A 24,757-nucleotide genomic window follows, 5' to 3' on the forward strand; every position below is an offset into this window, starting at 1 on the left:
TCTGTAGGTGTCTTCCCCTCAGTCTCAACCTTTCTTCCTCTTTCTCACGCCGATAACGCGGTGTCAAGTCACCCTAAATAACATTGTTTCGCTTCGGTTCACAAGTCGGCACGGGTAAAGACATTCGATGTGTCGCTGTCTACACTCTATGAACCTATAGAAGTGAGCATGAAAGACAGTTGTGAATTTCATAAACGTGACTGGTACATCAACAGTCAGTGCCATGGAACCTAAAAAGTGGTACATTCGAAAACCGCTATATGAAAAATGGGAGTGTCTTTGCTACCAACGTAGTGGAACAAGATCTGGAACATTGAGCGATACTTATGTTTTGCACCGGTTGTTTAGACATTTATACTATTTTTCTGTAGATGGACATCGATGTTCAGGTTGCCAGATGTCCTTTTTTTATTACGGTCTTTGTAAAAATGATTTTTATAACTCGGGTTATAGATGTATTGCATTTATGGCAATATAGCTGTCTCAGTTTACTGCTGAACTAGAGTGAAACATTAACATAACTACGGGTTACTCAGATCAGTCCAAAAGGCTTGTAAGGGTGTTCGAGGGTAGGCTATGCTGGCAAATGACAGTCAAGAAAAGACTTCAATGCATTGCGCCATCTCTGAGTTAATTAGCATTGAATATCGTCAATCAGGCCATTCTTTGCTGACATTCAAGCAGCTCGATAGAGATGGTGTTGCCAGACATGTACTTTGCATGCTGGCATAAGCTGTCGCCAGCTCGCCTCTCGACGAAGACGACGCACGTAGATCGAAAAGTAGGGGCAGGATTAAGCATGCGTATCACGAAAGAGGCCAGAGAAACACCGACAAGCAACAGGCCGCCAACACTTGCTCGGCAACATTTATTTAGGCCGTTGCCGCTGACCGGAAGGTCTCACTGACTCACGCACCAGGTTTGGCATCTATCAGTACATTCGCAGAGCGTGTTCATTTCACATCGCTGGGTACGGCACTACATAGTGACCAGACAAGTGGTTATAGAGGGACTAGCAGTGAAAACAAAGTTCATAATAGCAAGATTAACGAAATTGTCTACGAGAAGACTATTAGTGATGAGCTAGCGCCGTAGAACGTGGACTCTGTAGTAGTTAAGTAAAATTCACGTAAGTAAAGAACTGTATTAATATCCACATGTCCACATCTGATGTAGAAAGAAGATACCAGCCTCACATAACATCCTCTCCTTTGCTTTCTTGTGGTACGATACGCTACAGTGGCGACGTGGACTCTACAGCGACGAACAAAGATAATTCAGTGGCAATTGAAGTTAATCAACTTGGCCGAAGACTTTGTTAACTACTCTTGTGATTTAGCTTTCAGGGATGCTTGTGTTCAAGTGTTTCTATTTGCCAATTTTTTGTTGTGTTTTTGCATGCATTCCACAGGGGGAGCCACTGAACTAATCAAATTTCTCTTTTCAGAGGCTTTACTTGATATTTGATATAGCATATTTGTGTTATCCGCCCCCTCCACGCCCACCCCCGCGCCTCAGCAGAAGAAGCACATTGTCAAGTTCGTCTTGCTCAAGGTACAGTAACGTTACAGCAGCACTTCCTTTCAATTGCGGGGTCCCCTGTGTTCAGAACGATTCCCTAACGCCTCTCCCGACGAACTCGTCTACGACCAAGTAATCGCTGCATTAACTAAATACTATGATCAGCAAGTCCATGAAGCTGCAACTACATATTAGTTCTTTCGCTTACACAAAAAGCCGGAACAGACGTACCGTCAGTTCAATGGCTCTGAGCACTATAGGACTTAACATCTGAGGTCATCAGTCGCCTAAAACGTAGAACTACTTAAACCTAACTAACCTAAGGACATCACACACATCCATGCCCGAGGCAGGATTCGAACCTGGGACCGTAGCAGTCGCGCTGTTCCAGACTGTAGCGCCTAGAGCAGCTCGGCCACTCTGGCAGGCCGTACCGTCAGTGGCACACAGAATTAACGTGCTTAATTAGGAGGTGCAAATGTAAATAACATTGTGGCAACTTTTACAATGATTTAATGATACGTGATGCATTAAGATTCAACGTCCCAGATAGTAGCATACGAGACCAGATCTTAAAGCACTCTGATCCTTCACTTCCCCAAGTACTGCAAATCTTAGAGCAGTATGATTCGGGTCCCACGGCGGTCGATAAGTTTGAGCAGGCCCGGATTTGTCGAGTCACCTCCAGCTCGCGACCACCCCCAAGCAGCCAAAACAACGAGCGCGTACAGAGCCGCGCTGACAGCCACGTAGACAGGGGAACAGACCTGTGAACTTAGTGAAGTCTTGCCCTAGATGTTTTACTCGCCATAGGAGGCAGGGTTCCTCATCACGAAATGCAGCCTGTTACACGTGTGGAAAAAATGCCATACCCAGCAGTTTGCCTGCAACGGAACAATAACTCTAGTTTGGTCTTTTCCCAGAAGTAACAAGCTCGAGCACATGCAGTGAACGCTGTGTTTTCAAACGCTACAATAGATTCTGACAAAAAATAAGATTAAGTTTTTGCCTCCTTGTCGCGCTGTACAACTACGTTGTATCAAACTATTTGTCTTATTACGAATTGCAGGTCGTCGGGTGAACTTTCAGTTACACACAGGTGCCTCAGTAACTTTCTCAATCGTGCCATTTACCAACAGTTAGACTCACCATGCCTTTCTAAATCTAACAACCACCTTACTGCTTACTATGGACAGGAAATTCCAGTGCTTGAACAGTGCCTGTACCTGCAACTCACACTAGGACAGTGAATATTACTCTGTTGAAATCAAGAGACAGTGAGATCAGATTCGGTTTAGAGGCGTCTGATTTGGCTGCACTTAGTATCCGAGACAATGTAGTTTCCGCGTCTGCTCTTGAACCCAAAGACAGAGTTAGCTCTTTTTCTGAACTATTTTCAGAAGGAATGGGAAAAGCTAATAATTTTGTAGCGCATTTTACAATGAAAACAATGTACAGCCTAGGTTGCCTAATAACCCAGAAGATTTTATCTTCAATTGGAAGGTGTCTTCATATTCCGCTAGGATCCGTCCCTTAAACGGTCACCATTGAACAGTTGCTAGAATAAGGGGCGGGCATAAAATATAATATATAATGAAACATTAATAATTGCTGCTTGAGTAATTATAATTAGATAATTAATTTAAGTAATTGGAAATAATAATTGAAGTAATTGGAAGGTACACATATTCTATGTGAAATTTAACTGGCACCTCAATTTCCAATATATTTAAGATCAACATTCATCATTTACATTTACGTACTTCTCTTTATCGCCGTTGTGCATAGAGCTTGTTATTACGATACTGTTACTGGATCGCCCCTCTCTGCTCACCCAAAGTCCTCTGGTGTGTCTCGATTCTCTTGATGCAGGATTCTCGGCGTTGGTAAAATGATGAACAGATGGGATTATATGTATAAATATCCATTCATAAGCTTGGTCTCCTTATTAAATTTTATAACGCTTCTTTAATATACGGTTAAGATACACATTTTTGATCAATACTGAAACGCCGGAACTCGTCATACGTCCGCCCGCTACCACTTACAGAGACAAACAGGTGAAGATAAAGAAATTAATCAATTGAAGACCATATCTCTACTTTTTTTTATCCCAACATTGTCGCAGGTACCATACAACGTATTTTTTACCATTGGTTGTATTATGGCTTACATGTACAAAAAGAAAAGAACGAAATAATAAAAGTAATAATATTATCCATTATAGTTTGTACACAATTTCATACTAATACTGCCAAAGCAACAAAGCCCAACGTTGCAATTTTTGTGCAGTGCGTGTAGGTACCGCCTTTGACGCATGAAACAAGGACTGCAAGGTTTGTGATCTGTCACCAAATGAACTTGCAACCATGCAAATAGTGATGGAATTTGGTCACATTGTATATAATAGTGAGCGCTTCTTTTCGACATTGAGAATAATAGCGCTTAGTTTGAGTTAAAAACTTTGAGGGAAAAGCGATTGGTCTGTCTTGAGCACCAATTCCGTAGGAAGAAGCGTCGACTTGCAAGACTATTGGCTTGACACCGTCAAAATGCACTAAACATCGGCCACTAGGCAAGGCATCGTTGTGTTTCTGAAATGCGTTGTGACACTCTTTGGTACACACGAAAGGCACATTTTTCCGATGAAGCGATGCAATGGAGCCGCGATCTGAGCGGCATTCGGCACGAACAGCGTAAGTTAATTATTATCTGCAATTGAGTTATAATTTTGTTTATTTTGGAAGTACTGTCGTTTTACGTTGATGATCCATGCTATGTTTATTTGCTGTTATATCTTTGCAATTTTCAAGCTGCTAGGTTAGTTTCGTTATCGCTGCCGTGCTGTTAATTATGGCTATTTATACCAAGAAGAGCAACGTTCAGTGATCCGATTTTCGTGGTCGGAAGGCGTATCAGGGACCGAAATTTTCGAAAACTTTCGATAAAGTACGAGAAAAGTGTTTTGCCACAACCGAGTGTCTATGAATGGATTGAAAAATTCCGAAATGGTCCCACAAGTGTTACGCACCGCCACAAATGAAGGAACCATTGAGCGTTCAGGTGAAATGATTCTCTTACACAGACAATTAACTATTGACGAAGTGGCACATCGTATGCAATTTAGTCACGGTTCTGCCTAAAAAATCATCCACAACAAATGGTTTAAATGGCTCTAAGCATTATGGGACTCAACGTCTGAGGTCATCAGTCCCGTAGAACTTAGAACTACTTAAACCTAACTAACCTCAGGATATCACACACATCCGTGCCCGAGGCAGGATTTGAACCTGCGACCGTAGCGGTCTCGCGGCTCCAGATTGAAGCGCCTAGAACCGCTCGGCCACTCCATTCGGCCCTCCACAACAGACTTTGGTTTCATACAGTTTGTGCGACATGAATCCCAAAATAACTCACACAGTTGCATAAAGAAACGCGCTTGGACATCTGCAAAAATCATTTGGATCGCTATGGTAACGAAACGGGCAACTTCTTAGACAGGATCATTACTGGTGACGAAACATGGATTCATCATTACGAGCCGGAGAGTAAACGGCACTGTACGGAATGGTAACATCCAAATTCGCCGTGCAAGAAAAAGTTCTAGACCCAACCGTCTACAGGAAAACTGATGCATACGGTTTTTTGGGACGCACAAGTATCAGTACTGGAGCATTTTGGGGAAAGGGGCACAACAACAGATAGTGTACGTTACAGTGAGATGCTTACTGCCAGAATAAAGCCTTCAATTCGAAGCAAGCACCGAGGATTGCTGTGAAAAGGTGTTGTGCTGTTGCACGACAATGCCAGTCCGCATACTGCTGCCCAGACTGCTGAAACGCTCCAGAAACTCAAATTTGAAGTACTGGATCAAGTGGCATTTGCCTCGGACGAAGCAGTTAAAGGATCGGTGCATTCCTGGCTCGCAGCTCCACGGAGAACCTTTTATAAGGGCATCAGGAAGCTTGCACAACGATGGACCAAGTGCTCTGAAACGCAAGGACACTATGTCGTAAAACGATGTTCTTGTAAGTTTCCTAAATTTTATAACTACTTTGCGGATAATAATTGACTTACCCTTGTACTATGTCGTCTTGACTAGTACTGACTGCAATTCAGACATACTGCGAGGAACAGGCAGGTCACGGATTGCAAGCAAATGAAATTGAAGTTGTGCACACCCTGACTCTTTATCGCATGACATAAGTACAGTAGTTCAATTTGAAGAAAGTCACACTTTTCGAGACGACACTTGAGTCCAGCTTCTGACAACGCTACTGAAAGAGTACGCACTTTGTCAGTGTATTCCTCTGCTGTACGAGCTGAGACGACAATATCGTCAAGGTAGTTTGAAAAAGATGACACTTTTGCAGTCAGCTGTTCCAAGTACCGGTGAAAAATAGCGGGGGCGCAAGCACTGCTGAAGGGCAAACGCAAATACTTGAACTGTACTGCATGTGTATTTACAACAAATATTTCGACTGATTCTTCCTCCAAACGAATTTGCAAGTAGGCATCACGCAAATCTATCTTAGAAAAGTAACGTCCTGCACAATGCCTGTCCATGAGTTTCTCAGTGTAAGTGTCAACTATTGTGTGGGTTGACTGTAGACTTGAAGTCAACAAATGCGAATGCGACCAGAAGATTTGGGCAACAATACTAGTAAATTTGCCGATTGGCTAGCTTGAATGGGAACAATTACACCATTATCTTGCAGTTCTTTCAATTCACTGGCTACTTTGTCTCTTAAAGCAACAGGAACGGTGCGGGCCTGGAGAAACTTAAGCTGTGGGTTGTTTTTCCTTGTAAAATGCGCTACAAAATTATTAGCTTTTCCCATTCCTTGTGAAAATGCTTTAAGCTAACTCTGTCTTTGGGTTCACGAGCAGACATGGAAAGTACATTGTCTTGGATGCTAAGTCCAACCAAGTCAAACGCCTCTAACCCGAATCTGACCACACTGCCTCATGATTTCAACACAATAAAATACACTGTCCTAGTGTGAGTGGCAGGTAAACTGCACTGTCCAAGCACTGGAATTTCCAGTCCGTAGTAAGCAGTTAGGTGGTTGCTAGATTTAGGAAGGCATGGTTAGCTTAACTGTTCGTACATGGCACGATTGAGAAAGTTACTGAGGCACCTGAGTCTAACTGAAAGTTCATCCGACGACCTCTAATTCGTAATAAGACAAATAGTTTGATACAACGTCATTGTACAGTGCGAGAAGGAGCCACAACCTTAATCTTACTTTTTGTCAGGATCTATGGTAGCTTTTGAAAACACAGCGTTCAGTGCATGTGCCCGAGCTTGTTATTTCTGGGAAGGGACAAAATTGAATTTATTGTTCCGTTACAGACAAACTGCTTGGAATTGGCCTTTTCTTCGACACGTGTAAGAGGCTGCGTATCGCGATGTGCAATCCTGCATTCTGTTGGGAGTAAAAGATCTAGGGCAAGACTTCACTAAAGTCACAGGCCTGTTTCCGTGTCTATGTGCGTATCCGCGTGACTGTGTACGCACTCCTTGTTGTGGCTGCTTGCAGTGGCCGCGAGCTGGAGGCGAATCGACAAATCGGGGCCTGGTCAAACTTATCGACCACTATGGCACAAGAATCATATTGCCCTAAGATTTGTAATACTTGAGGAAGTGATGGATGAGAGTGCTTTAAGATCTGTTTCCTTATGCTACTATATGGGATGTTGAAGCTAATTGTAACACGTGTCATTAAATTCAGTGACAACGGCCACGAAAGCCTGCTGAGTTGCGTAGACTTTCCAATTGTGGAAAAAATTTTTTTTTTACATAAATGATCCATTTTATCGTTACAAGAAACTCATTGGGCCTTTGTTGCATTTGGTTCATGTTCGTGAGATTGCGTCCAATAAAAACTTGAAGGAGCAAATTAAAATTAAATTCTGCCTACAAACGAGACGCGCCAGGAATGCTGATTTCAACGGTTAAAATAGGAAGTATCTACGCTGTATGTTTGTATGGCCGAGCTTGGCGCCGTCTCTCACAGCAGATAATCTCTTTCCCTTCCAATTAATATCCTTTACGGGAAGTGCATTTCTATGGAAAAGACCAAAATTTGTGCAAAATAAGTCATTCAAATTCTTTAAGACTGTAAAAGAGAATAATCAGGTTCATTCATGAATACGCACATAAATTTATTTTAATTGAAAAGTACAGAAAGAGACTGAATTTCATTTTTGAAATTTTTTTTTCATTAACACTGTTCACAATGGAGGCAAAGGAAACGGCCATTTGTTGAAAAGTCAATACAAAATGCAATATGCCAAAATGTCGGAAATCCGAGCTTGGCACAGTTGAAGGTAACGCGCCAATATGTGAACTGGCCGATGGCTACCAAAACGACGTGGTTGGCGTCCCACTATCAAAAAATGATGTCAATGGTAATATAGCTAATCATGATGTCACTTTTATGACGCTCGATGAGACATCTGGAAACATTTTTTCAAATAGGGAAACTGAAGCGCCTGACTGCAAAAATTCCTTTGGTTACCCGCATCCGGCCATCCTGATTTAGGTTTTCCGTTATTTCCCTAAATCGCTCCTGGAAAATTCCCGGATGGTTCCTTTCAAAGGGCACGGCCGACTTCCTTCGCCGTCCATCCCTAATCCGTTGAGACCGATGACCTTGCTGTTTGGTCTCTTCCCCCAAAACAACATCAACAACACTTTGATTATTTGCTCACGTCGTCGCGAACGCAAGAACAGGAAACAGTTCATAAAAGCAATGTAAATACTAGCGAGACACACAATTTGACACAACTCATGCAACTAATAACACAACAGTTTACGTAACAGTTCACAAATCATCAGGAAAATATAGGGCAACACTTTATACAGCAGTCCAGAAAACATCAGGGAAGTAATGGCTTACACAGCGAAATCAGGCATTTAACGATTTAAATAATAGTATTAGTCAACACTTTAGTGAGGTGAGCAAAACTATACGCACTGAATTATCTGACGAACTATCCGGGAAGTTGACAGAGCTAGGCAAACAAGTAAAACAACGAATAATTACTGGCATATCTCGCAATACAAATACGTTAACGAAAAAAGTAACATCCATAGTCTCTAAAAAGGAACAACTTGCAGCTGAGTTACAAAATCTTAGTGATGCATATTCTCAAATTCAGGGGACGCAATCCCAAGTGGATGCGTTGGTGAAAAATGTGACGAACGCAGTCATCGAGCTGCAAGATGTATGCAAAAACCTACCAACAGAATTACAAAAGTTGAGTCTAAGAGTAGACCAGTCTGAATTTGCCAAAAAACAAATGGTTCAAATGGCTCTGAGCACTATGGGACTTAATATCTATGGTCATCAGTCCCCTAGAACTTAGAACTACTTAAACCTAACTAACCTACGGACATTACACAACACCCACTCATCACGATGCCAAAAAAAACAGAGATATTATGTAAAGACGTAGGGGAAATAACTGAAAAAGTTTAAGCCGGGATGCTGGATAAGGGCAGCAACCTTGCTGAAAAGGTAGTGTAAGAGTGCAAAACTTATGTAAGTACTGTGGACGAAGCTCTAAAAGAGAAGGATAGTCAACTTCTAGCTGAAAGAGATATAGGTTTAAAGGAAGCAGAGCAAAGGTTACGTGGCAGTGTTGCTGAAACTATTGATATTCGAAAACAACATATGACAGAAAACAAACCCATGTTTTTAAAGACGTTAGGTACCTTCAGTGGTTACCCACAATACGGGGCTAGTCCGTCGAGGGGAAATAGCGAAGGTTGCACAATGCAACAACACTTGCCGGCATTCGCACCTGTCGAGCAAGAGGAGTTGCCATGTGCTACGCCATGAGCGTACATAAACACGCCTGTCACTGTCAGCGCAACGTGTTTGTCAACATTGCATGCAGATAAGGGATTACTGAGGCATCGACAGTTTCCCATAATTACCTCTGAAGGTAAAGAACACACCCTGTGGTCTTTATCAGATCGTTTCGAAATGTTTTACCTCAAACCTGGACCGAAGCCCACGAAATTAGATTTGTTGTTGGATACACAGGGTGACGCTCTGCTACGGGCTACGGACATGGTGGAACGATGTCGCTAGTATGAACACTTTGAGAGAGCCTTTCTGGAAAAATATTGGTCTGAGGCCGTACAAGAGAGACTCAGACGTGAAGTATTCAACCCAGCTCCGTTCAGTAGAAAATTTGGAAGCTCAAGTGGCAATTTTGAAAAATGTTTGAATAAAACCAGATACTGGATGAACCCGATACCTCAAATAGACGTACTGAAAGTAATAAAGAGCCGTCTTCCTGCCCACATTAGGGAAAAACTCATTAACATTCCGGAACACGATACCGAATACTTTCTATCTGTACTGGACTCAATAGAGTCTATATGCAAAGAGTGACTAGTAAAACCGGAACCTGTTAATATGCCGATAGCGCCAGGGAGATTTAGGGACCGACAAGTAAACAATGGATTCGTAGTACAACACGGATGCCAACTTTACCCCACACAGATCCATGGTAACGGTAACGGTAATTACAACGGCAATGGAGAAAGTCGTAAATTCAAAGGCGGATATAAAAGAAATGGCAAAAAAATCTAGGAAAAACAGCTAAAACGAGCGAGTAGCGTATGACCAGCCTGTACAATATGTACAGAACCAAGCCAGCGACAATAACCAGCCGATCGCTTGGCAAACATAAAACAATACCAGACAACCGAATAACCCACAGACAGCGGAATTCTACCGAAAAGTAACGCAGAGATGCCGAATAACGCGCACAGGGAAAGAGAATTTCAGTAGAGAGCCTCATTAGATACTAATCGGCGTAATCAAACACCAGCAGTCTACGTAGTGAAAGTTACGCGTAAATCAGAAACCGATGCCACCGCGACGCCGGAAAACTTGAACCGGTCATGGCAGGGCCCCGTTCTGTGACCTTGGAGGTGAGTGGGGGTACGAGCTTGATCGACACTTCTTTTATCAGATACGATCATGATAGTGATGTGAGAGATGATCTGTGTCAAGGTAATGAGGGCACGCAGAAAAACTTGACAGAGAGCAAGGTACAAGCTACTATTAAAGCCAAAATATTGGACCTTCGTGTACCCATTGTACTTGACACAGGTGCTATGGATAATTTGATGTCACAGTGATTCTTTTAAGAACTGAAGAAACTTGGACGTATACCCATACCGCCAGTGCAACATTGCAAGGTAAAAAGTGCCACTTGTCAGAAATAGAAAGGAGTCAAGACACAAGCAATAATTCCTGTAAAACTGGGACAGTTTTGTGTACTAGGAAACTTTTCGATAGTAGGGAGATTAGTAGTTGATTGTTTAGGCGCTATGGGTACAATTAGGGTATACCAAGTACAAATTGGTACAGGAAAAATGCCAATGTCATTTCACTGTAAATGACCTATTATTTGTAACACACCAAATCATGGGAGGTACTAATAGACGTAATACTGAAGTTCAGTTCGTGAATCCCATAGTTATGTTTGTCAACACACAAAATAACGAACAGTCAGCAGCATAAGAAGCAAACGGCAATACAATAAGTACAAAGGTAAGTGAATGAATGAGATTGTCTCAAGAAGAGCAAGCGGAACGTAGGGAACTGATACTATCTTATATACATGTATTTGAAAAAAGACCAGGTATTATTAAGGATTTCGTGTAGATGGTTCAAATGGCCCTGAGCACCATGGGACTTAACTACTGTGGTCATCAGTCCCCTAGAACTTAGAACTACTTAAACCTCACTAACCTGAGGACATCACACACATCCATGCCCTAGGCAGGATTCGAACCTGCGGCCGTAGCAGTCGCGCTGTTCCGGACTGCGCGGATTTCGTGTAGAAAACGGAAGTATATACCCACGAAACTTTTTGTTCTATCTCATACCCTATACCATGGACAAAGAGGGAAGCAGTAAGAGAAGAGATTAACAGGATTCTTGAATGGGACATAGTGCAACCATCATTTTCCCCTTATTGTAGTCCTATTTTGACCGTGAGTAAGCCAGTTCGCTAGGTACGCTTGGTCCTCGACGCACGTGACATTAATAAGATTATTATACCAGTTCGTGCACGTCCAGACAATTTAGAAGAACAGCTTATAAAATTCCATAATGCTAAATTTCTTACTATAATCGACCTTCAGTCTTCATACTGACAAATAAAACTACATGAAGAAAGTCGGAAGTATATCGCTTTCGTACGTGGAGGCAGGCGCTTCTAATTTCAAATATCAGCGTTTGGACTGAACGTAATTGCAGGTGTGTTTACCTCTCCACTTGACAGAGTGCTAGGGCCCGAACTTTTGAGTAAGGTAACACTATACGTGGACGACCCTTTAATCGCTACACTCTCTTGGGTAGAACATTTAAGGCTAATTGAAGAAGTATTGAGCCGCTTCTCCGAGTATGGAGTAACAGAAAATCTCATGAAGTCTAATTTCGGACAAGAAAAGGTAAGACTTTTAGGATACATAATCTCTTCGAAAGGCATACTGCCAGACATAAAGAAAGATTTTTGTTTATGCACCTACACGTCTTCTCACAGTCTGGGTGCATGCATTTTTCAAATGGTAGATGAAGAGGGAATTCTCATCCCTAAGGTAATTAGCTTCACCAGCCGCACCTTATCCGAAGCTGAACGTTCATATTCAGTCACGGGTTTGGCTGTAATGTGGTCCTTTAAAAAGTTTGAATATTTACTTTGGGGTAAACAGCAAGAGTATACTGTGACCATTCTTGAAAATACATACACCACCTGGCTACCCGTCGGTGTAGCAACACCGGAAGATAGCCAGGTGGTGTATATATTACCAAGAATTCGATTTTGAAATAGTATACATAAAAGGAAATCAAAACATGTTAGCTGATGACCTTTCTCGATTACCACAAGGCTTAGAGGAATTCAACGATCTTTTAGAGCAGGAAGGTGAAATCAGAGCTACGTTGATGGAACACAAAGCACTCCGACCATACTGCGTCCACATGTGTAAACACAAGGAGCAACTACAGCAAGAAGACACGCTCTGGAGAAAGGTAAGAGCGAAATTTACGCATAACATTGATGAAAAGTTAAAAATGTTTTTCACTGTTCACAGAGGTGCTCTCTTCTATAGGAACCATCCAGAACAAGATCAATGGTGCATCTGTTTGCCAGAGGAATTGTAGTTGCAGTGTCATTGTGGCACTGCAAAATGCTCTGATCAAACAGTTAAATATTGTTATTTCCCCACTTTACATGTGGTAAGAAAGTATATTGTTTGCCAGAAAACAAAACATTCCAACATATCCAAACAGATGGAACTACGTCCCATTGTGGCTAAGAAACCTCTAGGAAATATGTCGTTAGGTGTGGCTTGACCCTATCTGGCTTGACCCTACCCAAAGGTAAAGCGGGAGTAAAATATGTAGTAGGCCTGTACGATATTTTCACAAAATACGTAAAACTGTATGCTGTACAGGATGTTACAGTCATTTCAGTTACAGGACCAATTAAAGAGGATTATTTTGCAAGAGTAGGAAAACCAGAAGTCATGTTAACAGACAATGCCTCATATTTTCTTGGATGTAAATGGAAAGAGTTTGTAGATTCCAAGCTAATCAAACACATTTTAGAATCAAATTTCGTCCCGAAGCATCCTCCATAGAAAGGGTGTTTAAGGAATTCAACAGGTTTGTGAGGACCTACATACCTCGTAAACACACCAAGTGGATAGGATATGTCACTCCTTCCTTACAAGTTGTTAACAACCTTCCCATGCATCAACTGGATTTACACCAAATTAGCAGATGTTCATTGCAGACAGGTAGTGGGAAAAACCTTTGTCCATGATACCGATGCAGTAATTATCACTGGATGATAAAATACGACAAGCAGTAATCAGCCTTGAAAACTGGGCTAAATATAGAAGAGGAATTTACGACAAAGAGATGAAATGTACAGCACAGTTTTATATAGGACCAAAGGTGTTACTTAGAACACATTCCAGATCAACAAAAATTGGAAAAGTGATCCATAACCGGCAACTACTATGCACCGGACCACACATAATTACCAAAATCCACTATCCTGGAGCATACAGATTTGTTCACATGAACACAGGTAAAGACAAGGGCCTTTACCCACACAAAGACTTGTGAACTTTCATATATTGAAGAAGCGATGTGTACCCTCTAAGTTGTATACATGCATAATAATATTAGATTTAGGATGCTGGAAATTCGCATTCCAGAATTTATATTGCTAGCTGATAAGGAAAATTTTTGATTGTGTTTTTTGTTATATGTCAAATATGTAAATGATAAGATGAGTGAATGTAACAAGGAATAATTTCAATTTTATGTGTCTAGGGACGACGGCACTTTAAATACAACGCTTCTCCTTGCGCGTAGCATAGCTGTAAAAGAATTAAGTAACTTGTGAAACGCACAATAGCGCGCAAAGCAACGGAAACACAACTCATCGCGACGTTAGTGGTATCGGAGCGATACAGCGCATGTGCATTGGGAGCAAGCTAGTCAACAAACTGCAAGTGCATGCACGCCTGACAGATACAGCTGAGAGTGTTGGAGCACCCAAAACAAACAAACCCTATGAGCTGCAGCCTGCACTAACATTTGTAAAGTCTTTTTGCATAAACAACGGCATAGAAAATTAAGGGAGAGCCTATACTATGACTACCACTACGTACACAATACACACATACTAAGATAAGCTAAGTGGTTATATACACGGAAAGCGATCCTAAACTATGGAGATATTTACTGAAGTTAGGCTAATAAATACATTATATCTATTTATGTACAAGTCAAAGTATCGAAAGTACACGCACTAATTATTTTTGCTGCTGGCTAAGAAGCGAGTACAATATATGTGGCAAACTGAAAAAGAGGTCGCACCATGCGTATAATACACTTCGTCTTTCAGATTTATTAGGTAAGTAGAAAAGCACACACGACGTTAAATGAGTTTGAATGTATGAAAGAGGTATTAGTAGCCATCGGTCCACTACACACTTATCTATGAAGATTTAGTTTTAAGTTAGTGTTAACTTTTCTTCCGGGGAACGATGCATCGACACGTCCTAAAGTGAAGAAAGATAAATACTTGTAGAGTGTTAGGTACCATATAAAAGTAAGAAAGACCACACCGCAAGACAAATATAGTTATAAGTTTATGATACGTATGAATGCGATAGTGTAAAAGTATGTTTACAAGGGAACAGTGGCAGTACGTCACATATCATGATGCTGAACTAAGGTTGAGCGCTACCATATAATCAAGGGGCCGAAATCAAAATACTGTTAGCGTCGACTACCCATGAAAGCGTCAAACACCCGATTTATTGAAATTTTTATGCACGGTTGTTACTTATATAAACACTGTTTCACGCTCATTGTATGTAACACGTAGTATTGATGAGATAACTCTGTATACTTCGGCATATGGAATGGTTATCTTTTATACAATGAACATAACAAGTAAATATTCAGCTGCACCCGGAATAAATATTCAATACGATTGGTATCGTTAGATTTGCGTTGTGCTGAGAAGCAACAATCTACTTTGTTCTTGAGAACGCAGTTAAGTCAAGTAACTGAGCACATAAATGCATTACCGTGAAATTTCGTGAAGGCTATAGTGTCTAGATCCTTCTTGAAGAATGCAAGAGAGTCGAGGCCACGCGCAGTTATTTGAGCAGCACGTAGAATCTATTGTAGCGACTATTGTTTACTTCTTTAATTCTTTGGATCTGATAAATATGCTCAGACAAGAAGTCACTGTGAATTGAAATGAAAGTTATGTAAATCTATGCCATAAAAGAAAACAGATTCCATTATTATATGAATGTTATGTAAAGAATGTAAAACTAGACGAGAGTAAAAGGATTATTTATATAATTAGAATTGAACAATGTAACGAAATTATAAATTAACAAAATGTACACACATCAAAAAAGTTTTGACTCACCCCTGGTTCCCAGAGCTCCTGAAGAAATACGTTGACTGAGGATATTGTATCACAGACACAGTCCCTTTCACTGTTCAGAGATGTCACTAAACCCGCCCAAAGATGTAAACAACCAGGCATGAGCAGCACCTATTAGATGTAGGAGGTACGAGAGCCGATCAGTTCCAGTCATTCCACCAGGAAGGACGTACACGGCTCGTGCTGTCTGTAGCTCAACCTTACCTAGACGGCCAATACCGCAATTCGATAGCATCCGTATTGTTACTTTGTGCTAGGAAGGGCTCTCTACGAGTGAAGTGTCCAGGCGTGTCGGTGTGACCCAAAGTGTAGTTGTTTGGACATGGAGGAGATACAGAGAGAGAAACTGTCGATGACTTGATTCCCTCAGGCCGCCAAAGAGCTACTACTGCAGTGGATGACCGCACCTACGGATTATGGCTCAGAGGAAACCTGACAGCAACGCCACCATGTTGAATAATTTTTTTGTGCAGCCACAGGACTTCGTATTATGATTCAATCTGTGCACAATAGGCTACATGACGCGCAACTTCACACCTGACGTCCATGGTGAGGTCCATCTTGGCAACCACGAAACCATGCAGTGCAGTACAGATGGGCTCAACAACATGCCGAATAGTCCGCTCAGGATTGGCATCACATTCTCCTCACCGATGAGTGTCGCATTTGCGTTCAACCAGACAATCGTCGGAGACGTGTTAGGAGGCCACCTGGTCAGGCTGAACGCCTTAGGCACATTGTCCAGCGAGAGCAGCAAGGGGGAGATTCCCTGCTGTTTTGGGGTGGCATTATGTGGGGCCGACGTACGCCAGTGGGGTCATGGAAGGCGCTGTAATGGCTGTAGAATGTGTGAATGCCATCCTCTGACCGGCAGTGCAACCATATCGGCAGCATATTGGCGAGGCATTCATGTTCATGGACGACAGTTCGTGCCCCGGCCTTCACATCTTGGGAGCGACTTGCTTCAGGATAACAACATCGCTCGACTAGAGTGGCCAGCATGTTCTCAAGACATGGACCCTAACGAACGTACCTGCGATAGACTGAAAAGCGCTGTTTATGGACGACGTGACCCATCAACCGCTCTGAGGGATCTTCGTCGAATCGCAGTTGAGGAGTGGGACAATCTGGACCAACAGTGCCTTGATGAATTTGTGGATATAATACGGGCATGTGTCAATGCAGGTGGCTGTGCTACTGCGTATTAGAGGTACTGGTGAGTACAGCAATCTGAACCACTATATTTGAAGGTCTCACTGTATGGTGGTATAGCATATTACGTGTGGTTTTCATGAGCAATAAAAATGGCGAAAAGGATGTTTATGTTGATCTCTATTTCAATTTTCTTTACAGATTCTGGAACTCTCAGAACCGACGTGTTGCCAGTTATACAATAATGTGTATGAGCAACGATAATGACATCTCAGAAAATGAATGGGATAAGTTTATTTTTAGAGTTGATTTTTATTTTTTGTTTGTTATGTGTATTGTATGTGGAAAGGATACTGCAAAAACTTTGTGTAATAGAGCGGTATGGAACGCGCTCAAAAACAAAGCGCAAAAACATATGAAACCTGTCTGCAAAGTATGTGTGTGTGTGTGTGTGTGTGTGTGTGTGTGTGTGTGTGAGAGAGAGAGAGAGAGAGATAGAGAGAGAGAAAGAGAGAAAGATATCGTAGCGATTCGCCAGATAACGGTGATATAAATTATATTGAATAAATTCGGAAATAACCGAGACTCTGTAATCAGTTAATATGATCTGCGAATGCAATTACGATTTCTGTTTCTATTTTGCAAAATAAATAGAATATATTTTGCAAAACCTACCCCCATGAACCATGGACCTTGCCGTTGGTGGGGAGGATTGCGTGCCTCAGCGATACAGATGGCCGTACCGTAGGTGCAACCACAACGGAGGGGTATCTGTTGAGATGCCAGACAAACGTGTAGTTCCTGAAGAGGGGCAGCAGCCTTTTCAGTAGTTGCAGGGGCAACAGTCTGGATGATTGACTGATCTGGCCTTGTAACACTAACCAAAACGGCCTTGCTGTGCTGCTACTGCGAACGGCTGAAAGCAACTGGAAACTACAGCCGTAATTTTTTCCGAGGGCATGCAGCTTTACTGTATGGCGTCCTCTTGGGTTAACTATTACGGAGGTAAAACAATACCCCATTCGGATCTCCGGGCGGGGACTACTCAACAGGACGTCGTTATCAGGAGATAGGAAACTGGCGTTCTACGGATCGTTGCGTGGAATGTCAGATCCCTTAATAGGGCAGGTAGGTTAGAAAATTTAGAAAGGGAAATCGATAGGTTAAAGTTAGATATAGTGGCAATTAGTGAAATTCGGTGGCAGGAGGAACAAGACTTTTGGTCGGGTGAATAGAGAATTATAAATACAAAATCAAATAGGCATAATGCAGGAGTAGGTTTAATAATGAATAAAAAAAATAGGGGTCCGGGTAAGCTACTACCAACAGCATAGTGAACGCATTATTGTGGCCAAGATAGACACGAAGCCCATGCCTACTACAGTAGTACAAGTTTATATACCAACTAGCTCTGCAGATGATGAAGAAATTGATGAATTGTATGAAGAGATAAAACCAATTATTCAGGTAGTCAAGGGAGACAAAAATTTAAGTCATGGGTGACTGGATTCGAGAGTAGGAAAAGGGCGAGAAGGAAACATAGTGGGTGAATATGGATTGGGGGAGAGAAACTAAAGAAGAAGCCGTCTGGTAGAATTTTGCACAGAGCATAACTTAATCATGGCTAACACTTGGTTCAAGAATCATGAAAGAAGTTTGTATACATCTAAGAATCCTGGTATCAGATAGATTATATAATGGTAAGACAGATTTAGGAACCAGGTTTTAAATTGTAAGACATTTCCAGGGGCAGATGTGGACTCTGACCACAATCTATTGGTAATGAACTGTAAAACTGAAGAAACTGCAAAAGGTGGGAATTTAAGGAGATGGGACCTGAATAAACTGACTAAACCAGAGTTTGTACAGAGTTTTAGAGAGAGCATAAGGGAACAATTGACAGGAATGGGGGAAAGAAATACAGTAGAAGAAGAATGGGTAGCTCTGAGGGATGAAGTAGTGAAGGCAGCAGAGGATCAAGTAGGTAAAAAGACGTGGGCTAGTAGAAATCCTTAGGTAACAGAAGAAATATTGAATTTAATTGCTGAAAGCAGAAAATACAAAACGCAGTAAATGAAGTAGGCAAAAGGGAATACAAACGTCTCAAAAATGAGATCGACAGGAAGTGCAAAATGGCTAAGCAGGGGTGGCTAGAGGACACATGTAAGGATGTAGAGGCTTATCTCACTAGGGGTAAGACAGACACCGCGTACAGGAACATTAAAGAGACCTTTGGAGAGCCACTTGCATGAATATCAAGAGTTCAGATGGAAACCCAGTTCTAAGCAAAGAAGGGAAACCAGAAAGGTGGAAGGAGTATAAAGAGGGTCTATACAAGGGCCATGTACTTGAGGACAACATTATTGAAATGGAAGAGGGTGTAGATGAAGATGAAATGGGAGATACGATACTGCGTGAAGAGTTTGACAGAGCACTGAAAGACCTGAGTCGAAACAAGGCCCCGGGAGTAGACAACATTCCATTGGAACTTCTGACGGCCTTGGGAGAGCCAGTCCTGACAAAACTCTACCATCTGGTGAGCAAGATGTATGAGACAGGCGAAATACCCTCAGACTTCAAGAAGAATATAATAATTTCAATCCCAAAGAAAGCAGGTGTTGACAGATGTGAAAATTACCGAACTATTAGTTTAATAAGTCACAGCTGCAAAATACTAACGCGAATTCTTTACAGACGAATGGAAAAACTGGTAGAAGCCGACGTCGGCGTAGATCAGTTTGGATTCCGCAGATATGTTGGAACACGTGAGGCTATACTGACCCTACGACTTATCTTAGAAAATAGATGAAGGAAAGGCAAACCTACATTTCTAGCATTTGTAAACTTAGAGAAAGCTTTTGACAATGTAGCCTGGAATACTCTCTTTCAAATTCTAAAGGTGGCAGGGGTAAAATACAGGGAGCGAAAGGCTATTTACAATTTGTACAGAAACCAGATGGCAGTTATAAGAGTCGAGGGGCATGAAATGGAAGCAGCGGTTGGGAAGGGAGTGAGACAGGGTTGTAGCCTATCCCCGATGTTATTCAGTCTGTATATTGAGCAAGCAGTAAAGGAAACAAAAGAAAAATTCGGAGCAGGTATTAAAGTCATTGGAGAAGAAATAAAAACGTTGAGGTTCGCCGATGACATTGTAATTCTGTAAGAGACAGCAGAGGACTTTGAAGAGAAGTTGAACGGAATGGACAGTGTTTTGAAAGGAGGATATGAGATGAACATCAACAAAAGCAAAACGTGGATAATGGAATGTACTCGAATTAAGTCGGGCGAAGCTGAGGGAATTAGATTAGGAAATGAGACACGTAAAGTAGTAAAGGAATTTTGCTGCCCGCAGCTCGTGGTCGTGCGGTAGCGTTCTCGCTTCCCACACCCGGGTTCCCGGGTTCGATTCCCGACGGGGTAAGGGATTTTTAGTGCCTCGTGATGGCTGGGTGTCATGTGCTGTCCTTAGGTTAGTTAGGTTTAAGTAGTTCTAAGTTCTAGGGCACTGATGACCATCGATGTTAAGTCCCATAGTGCTCAGAGCCATTTGAACCATTTTTTAGTTTTGCTATTTGGGGAGCAAAATAACTGATGATGGTCGAAGTAGAGAGGATACAAAGTGTAGACTGGCAATGGCAAGGAAAGCGTTTCTGAAGAAGAGAAATTTGTTAACATCGAGTACAGATTTAAGTGTCAGGAAGTCGTTTCTGAAAGTATTAGTATCGAGTGTAGCCATGTATGGAAGTGAAACATGGACGATAAATAGTTTGGATAAGAAGAGAATAGAAGCTTTCGAAATGTGGTGCTACAGAAGAATGCTGAAGATTAGATGGGTAGATCACATAACTAATGAGGAGGTATTGAATCCAATTGGGGAGAAGAGGAGTCTGTGGCACAACTTGACAAGGAGAAGGGAGCGGCTGGTAGGACATGTTCTGAGGCATCAAGGGATCACAAATTTAGCCTTGGAGGGCAGTGTGGAAGGTAAAAATCATAGAGAGAGACCAAGAGATGAATGCACTAAGCAGATTCACAAGGATGTAGGTTGCAGTATGTACTTAGTATGATGAAGAAGCTTGCACAGGATAGAGTAGCACGGAGAGCTGCATCAAACCAGTCTCATGACTGAAGACAACAACAACAACAACATTTTGCAAAAAGATCGCTCGCTCTTTCCTTTTGTTTCTTCGTAGCTTAAGAATACATTTGTGACGAGACACGAAAACGTATAAGTTTCATGTTATATCTAACCTAAATGTAGTTGAATATTACTTAAATGTGTTGTACAATTTTTCATGTACAAGCTGGCATATTCATGAAGCGGCAAAATTAATGTCCTTATGCAAATTTAATAGGAGAACATGGGTGCAGACGTCAGCACCATTGTTCTGAATGATAACGGATCAGAGTCGTGATAAATATCTTAATAATTCAGTAATTTTGACAATTAAAAATGAATGTAGCTGTAGATTTTTCTAGATTAGCGGTTTTACCTTCGAAACAGTAAACGCAATCAATATTTCCAATGTTGAATCATATTTGACTAAATTGATTTTTGTAAATTTTTTTCGATGTCTGCTTAACAAAATCGCGAGAATCTCCTTAGCCTTGCACTTCCAGAACATTAAAAAATAATTAACAAAAATCAATGTCAATAACAAATATAGTTACGTATCTGCAATTTTGATTATTGGTGGTGTTTTTTATTAATATAAAAAATGCGAGAAATGAGTCACTGACGTAAATAACTTTCCAGTTGTGAATCAGGTACAACATTAACTCGAACTTTTCATAATATATACAAACCAATACATAGAACCACCACAGCACGAGGGTGTGGGTGTGAAAAACTTTAGATGACAATACGTCATGTAAGAATTTTCTGTGCTCGACAATGTTGTAAAGACATGAATTTTCTGTGCTTGAGAACGTTGTAAAAACATGAATTTTCTGTATTCCTCAACGTCGTACAAGCGGCTAGAAGCTATACCGTATCGACGGATCTCGAATGTACGGCTGATGTCCCAAGTGAGTAAGTGAGAGTGACGAGGTGAAATAAATTCCTAGGGCCAGTGATACGGAAACCAGTTGTCACTGCATCGACGATTTCACAAAGGATGACGCCGCTGAACACGAGCTTCACGTAATTGTGCCGTGAAGGCTACCGTGGCCACATGACAGGGACACTCTGACTTTGTACTGATAATGTGGGAGCGAGCTAGGATGGTAACGGACGGTAACGGACGTCGAGCTGCACACGCATGCTTTGCAAAGCTAAACACTGGGCAGATACTGACTGACAATAATGGGACTATGTGGTTACAGGAAGCACTAAGGAAAACTTATGTATGTAAGTGTTAAAAGAAGCTGACATGCCAATACGAATTGATGACGATATGGGATAACTCCAATGGGCGAAAGCAAAGGCAATTCCCATACTAGCCAGGGTTATCAAAACTCACAAAGGGATATAGGTTCAGACGCTGTGCACCTCCCTATGACATCAGTGCAGAGTGTGGGGCAATTATAATGGATCGTATTATTATTATTTTTATTATTTTGTCCTTTTCTTTTTATACATGTAAGCCATAATACAACCAACGATAAAATAATAAGTTATTTGGTACCTGCGACAATGTTGGGATACAAGCAAAACAAGTGGAGATATGCTCTTCAATTGATTAATTTCTGTATCTTCACCTGTTTGTCTCTGTAAGTGGTAGTGGGCGGACGTATGACGAGTTCCGGCGTTTCAGTATTGTTAAAAAATTTGTATTCTAACCCTACATTAAAGAAGCGTTATAAAATTTACTAACGAGACCAAATTTATATATGGATGTTTATATATGTAATCCCATCTGTTCATCATTTCACCCACGCCAAGAATCCAGCATCAGGATCGAGGGATTATATTTTACGCCCACCGCCTATTCTATCCTCTATTCAAAACCTATGACAAAATATGGCAATGCAGACGCCCTATCTCGCCTTCCAATTGGGCTAGATTCTGATTTTGACACGTCTGCCACATCGTTTAGCAAGTTGCTGATTGCAGTACAGAAGAATTCCCCATCCACGGAAACTGATCCGGATGTCAAGATTTTGACGAATTACAATCGGACGCCTTGGACTCGTTCATTTAACAGTATCCAGAACTCAGTGGTGCGCCAATGTCTTATACATCGCCGTAACCTTTCAATTCGACAGGGTGTTATTCTAGTTCAAAATAACAGTGGACAATCGCGTGTGCTTATTCCCAAAGTGTTGCAAAACTATGTGTTACAACAACTCCACCAAGTACAGTGGAGAATACTTGGCACTTAACATTTAGAAGGGCAGCCCTGTACTTAGCCGCACTTGGATGCCCATATTGAAGACGACGCACACAGATTGGTATCTGCATCCTAAGAGTTGTCATCCACCGCACCAACGCAGTGGCGTCCTTAGGCCTTTGCTACAGAGAGCGTATGCCATTTCCGACTCGGACAGCTTAACTCAAGAACTTCCGCATTTGATGGCTGTTTTTAAGGAAAATGGATACTCCGAGAAGCAGATTCCTCGGGCTATGGAGTTTGGACCATCTCCAGATGTGCATGAAGAAGAACATAGATCGGTGGCCTTTCTTCCTTATGCTGGAGGCATATCGTTTAAGATTGGACGAATTTTAAGGAATTTTAACATAAAGAGTTTGTTCCGTCCAACTTCTAAGATTAGGGCACTACTCGGCTCTGTGAAAGACGATCTGGGGCTAAGGAAACCAGGTGCGTACAAAATTCCGTGTTAATGTGGGAAGGCTTACATTGCCCGTTCGATTCGCACAGTGCACGACAGGTGTGTGGAACACCGCCGTCATACGAGGCTACAACAGCCGGAAAAATTAGCAGTAGCAGCACACTGCTTAAATGAGGGACACAGTATGAAATTTGATGAAACTGTGGTAGTTCCCTACGCTTCCGGTTTTTGGGACAGTGTCTGTAAGGAGGCGATTAAAATTAGGTTGACGGATAATTTAATCAACAGAGACAATGGGCTTCCTCTTAGCAAGACGTGGAATGCTTTATTGTCTGGCCCTGAGTGCGATATATCGTTGCCAGCACTGTTCCATCAAGGAAGGCGCCACCTTCCTGTCTTGGAGGGAAGCAACCGTGATGGGCGGCGCATGTTCCGTGTACTGAACGTTGGCCTGTATAGGACGTCGATTTGCAGCCTGACGTCACTTCTTAGAGGGACTCTTCAACAGAAACAGCTTTCTCCTGAAGATGGTGACCAACTGGATCGCCGAAATATCGAGTCCAGTTGATTTTAGGGTCCAGCAGTAAACGCGAAGAGACTTTCAAGATCATTTAAGCATTCCCCATCAGCGTTACCTTTCAGCAGCTCGCAGCTCATTTCTACATCCACCGTCCTGCTTCCCCACCCGACCCAGTTGTCGTTTGCATCTTCCTTACACGACAACGGTGCAGCACAGCAATTGGGGGGCGGGGGGGGGGGGGGGGGGGCAGAGGAATGTGCTGGTGTAAGCTGCCACACTGGTCGTCAAAGATGAAGTGCGAAGATCGATAAGTAGGCGCGAAATTAAGCATGCCTATCACAAGAGAGGCCAGAGACACACCGACAAGCAACAAACCGCCAACGCCCTCTCAACAGCGTGTATTCAGGCCGTCGCCGCTGACCGGAGGGCCCCACTGACTCATTCATCGAGTTGGCGTCTATCAGTTCATTTGCAGGTTACGACAGCACTAGCGACCTGATTATAGCCTGTTTGGGGACTAGCAGTGTGAATAATTTTGTAATAGCAACATTGCTGATTCTGTCTGCAAGAAGACTATTACTGATGAGCTTGTGCCATAGAACACGAACTCCATTCCGGTTACGTAAAAGTTCATGAAAATAAAGCACTGTATTAAGCCACATGTGCTTTTGTGTTGCAGAAAGAGGATACCAGCCACCCCCAATATCCTCTCCTTGGCTTCCTTGCAGTGCAAAATTGAACACTAAAACCGAAGAAGAGAGCGATACAAAAATTTCAACATGGGACGGCAGTAAGTATGGGATCCGAGCCAAA

Source organism: Schistocerca piceifrons, chromosome 7 (assembly GCF_021461385.2).
Source record: "Schistocerca piceifrons isolate TAMUIC-IGC-003096 chromosome 7, iqSchPice1.1, whole genome shotgun sequence".
Lineage (NCBI taxonomy): Eukaryota > Metazoa > Arthropoda > Insecta > Orthoptera > Acrididae > Schistocerca > Schistocerca piceifrons.